Source organism: Arachis ipaensis, chromosome B5 (genome assembly GCF_059453495.1).
Source record: "Arachis ipaensis isolate K30076 ecotype BB chromosome B5, ASM5945349v1, whole genome shotgun sequence".
Taxonomy (NCBI): Eukaryota; Viridiplantae; Streptophyta; class Magnoliopsida; order Fabales; family Fabaceae; genus Arachis; species Arachis ipaensis.
In genome coordinates this window covers 52,596,250-52,599,646 of record NC_142440.1, presented here as the reverse complement: position 1 = coordinate 52,599,646, position 3,397 = coordinate 52,596,250, and the positions used below count along the sequence as shown (strand labels likewise).

Sequence of the window (3,397 nt, the reverse complement as noted above, 5' to 3'; positions counted from 1 at the left end):
CTTATGAGTCAAATCAAATTTTCAATTTGAAAATCTTATCTTTTTCAAAATCTTTTTCAAAAATCAAATCTTTTTCAAAAGTCTTAGTTATTTTCGAAAATTACAAAAATATTTTTCAAAAATCTTTTTCTTATTTTTATACCAAATTTTCGAAAATAACATAATCAATTAATGTTTTGATTCAAAAATTTGAAGTTTGTTACTTGCTTGTTAATAAAGATTCAAACTTTAAGTTCTAGAATCATATATTGTGATTTCTTATGAATCAAGTCATTAATTGAGATTTTAAAAATCAAATCTTTTTCAAAAACTAATTTCTATCATATCTTTTCAAAAATATCTTCTCATCTTATCTTTTTCAAAAATCTAATTTCAAAATATCTTTTCTAACCTCCTAACTTCTTATCTTTTCAAAATTTGTTTCAACTAACTAACTAACTTTTTGTTTGTTTCTTAACTTTTTCAAAACTACCTAACTAACTCTCTCTCTCTAATTTTTGAAAATATCTTCCCTCTTTTTCAAAAATTTCTTTTTAATTAACTAATTATTCTTATTTTTATTTTTGATTTTAAAAATTTTTCGAAAAAATACTAACAATTTTCAAAAACCATTTTTCGAAAATCACTAACTTTTTTTCAAAATAATTTTCGAAAATTATCCCTCCCCCATCTTATTCTATTTATTCATTCATATCCTAACATCTCATCTCACATCTCTGCCATCCTCACAGTTGTGTTTCTTTCTTTACATCACATTCTTTGTCTCCCCCTCTTCTTCTACTTACACAGGGATCCCTATACTGTGGTATAAAGGATCTCTATTATTATTATTATTATTCTGTGCCTTCTCCTTTGTCATATGAGCAGGAGCAAGGATAAGAACATTCTTGTGGAAGCAGATCCAGAACCTGAAAGGACTCTGAAGAGAAAATTAAGAGAAGCTAAATTACAACAATCCAGAGAAAATCTTTCAGAAATTTTCGAACAGGAAGAGGAGATGGCAGCCGAAAATAATAATAATGTAAGGAAGATGCTTGGTGACTTTACTGCACCTAATTCCAATTTACATGGAAGAAGCATCTCCATTCTTGCCATTGTAGCAAACAACTTTGAGCTGAAACCTCAATTAGTTTCTCTGATGCAGCAGAACTGCAAGTTTCATGGACTTCCATCCGAAGATCCTTTTCAGTTCTTAACTGAATTCTTGCAGATATGTGATACTGTTAAGACTAATGGAGTAGATCCTGAAGTCTACAGGCTCATGCTTTTCCCTTTTGCTGTAAGAGACAGAGCTAGATTATGGTTGGATTCTCAACCCAAAGACAGCCTGAACTCTTGGGATAAGCTGGTCTCGGCTTTCTTAGCCAAGTACTTTCCTCCTCAAAAGCTGAGCAAGCTTAGAGCTGATGTTCAAACCTTCAGACAGAAAGAAGGTGAATCCCTCTATGAAGCTTGGGAAAGATACAAACAGTTGACCGAAAAGTGTCCTTCTGACATGCTTTCAGAATGGACCATCCTGGATATATTCTATGATGGTTTATCTGAGCTATCAAAGATGTCACTGGACACTTCTGCAGGTGGATCCATTCACCTAAAGAAAACGCCTGCAGAAGCTCAAGAACTCATTGACATGGTTGCTAATAACCAGTTCATGTACACTTCTGAAAGGAATCCTGTGAGTAACAGGACGCCTATGAAGAAGGGAGTTCTTGAGGTTGATACTCTGAATGCCATATTGGCTCAGAATAAAATATTGACTCAGCAAGTCAATATGATCTCTCAGAGTCTGCATGGAATGCAAGCTGCATCCAACAGTACTCAAGAGGCATCTTCTGAAGAAGAAGCTTATGATCCTGAGAACCCTGCAATAGCAGAGGTAAATTACTTAGGTGAACCTTATGGAAACACCTATAACTCAACATGGAGAAATCATCCAAATTTCTCATGGAAGGATCAAAAGCCCCAACAAGGCTTTAATAATGGTGGAAGAAACATGTTTAGCAATAGCAAGCCTTTTCCATCATCAACTCAGCAACAGACAGAGAACTCTGAACAAAATGCTTCTAATTTAGCAAATCTAGTCTCTGATCTATCTAAGGCCACTGTAAGTTTCATGAATGAAACAAGATCTTCCATTAGAAATCTAGAAGCACAAGTGGGCCAGCTGAGTAAAAGGATCACTGAAATCCCTCCTAGTACTCTCCCAAGCAATACAGAAGAGAACCCAAAAGGAGAGTGCAAGGCCATTGACATAAGCACCATGGCCGAACCTGTAAGGGAAGGAGAGGACGTGAATCCCAAGGAGGAAGACCTCCTAGGACGTCCAGTGATCAATAAGGAGCTTCCCTCTGAGGAATCAAAGGACTTTAAGGCTCATCTAGAGACCATAGAGATTCCATTGAACCTCCTTATGCCCTTCATGAGCTCTGATGAGTATTCCTCTTCTGAAGAGAATGAGGATGTTACTGAAGAGCAAACTGCCAAGTTTCTTGGTGCAATCATGAAGCTGAATGCCAAATTATTTAGCATTGATACTTGGGAAGTTGAACCTCCCTTGTTCATCAATGAACTAAGTGATCTGGATCAACTGACATTGCCTCAGAAGAGACAGGATCCTGGAAAGTTCATAATACCCTGCACCATAGGCACCATGATCTTTAAGGCTCTGTGTGACCTTGGTTCAGGAATAAACCTCATGCCCCTCTCTGTAATAGAGAAACTGGGAATCTATGGGGTGCAAGCTGCTAAAATCTCATTAGAGATGGCAGACAGTTCAAGAAAATAGGCTTATGGACAAGTAGAGGACGTGTTAGTAAAGGTTGAAGGCCTTTACATCCCTACTGATTTCATAGTCCTGGATACTGGAAAGGAAGAGGATGAATCCATCATCCTAGGAAGACCTTTCCTGGCCACAGCAAGAGCTGTGATTGATGTTGACAGAGGTGAAATAGTCCTTCAATGGAATGAGGACTCCCTTGTGTTTAAAACTCAAGAATCTCCCTCTGCAACCATGGAGAGGAAGCAGAAAAAGCTTCTCTCAAAGCAGAGTCAACCAGAGCCCCCACAGTCAAACTCTAAGTTTGGTGTTGGGAGGCCACAACCAAACTCTAAGTTTGGTGTTGAACTCCCATATCCAAACTCTAAGTTTGGTGTTGGAGAGTCTCAACAAAGCTCTGCACATCTGTGAGGCTCCATGAGAGCCCACTGTCAAGCTATTGACACTAAAGAAGCGCTTGTTGGGAGGCAACCCAATTTTTATTTATCTAACTATATTTTCCTTAGTTATATGTCTTTGTAGGTTCATGATCATGTGGAGTCACAAAATAAATATAAAAATTGAAAACAGAATCAAAAACAGCAGAAGAAAAATCACACCCTGGAGGAGCATCTGTCTGGC

At 37.3% G+C, this 3,397-nt stretch overlaps 1 non-coding gene across 1 annotated transcript; it reads right to left on the bottom strand.

Moving 5' to 3' along the window:
* Nucleotides 1–1,393: 1,393 nt before the first annotated feature.
* LOC148564188 (small nucleolar RNA R71) lies at nt 1,394–1,501 on the bottom strand. The gene has a single exon (XR_015884828.1). It is a non-coding gene; the product is annotated as a small nucleolar RNA R71 (small nucleolar RNA).
* Between the last annotated feature and the right edge of the window lie 1,896 nt (nt 1,502–3,397).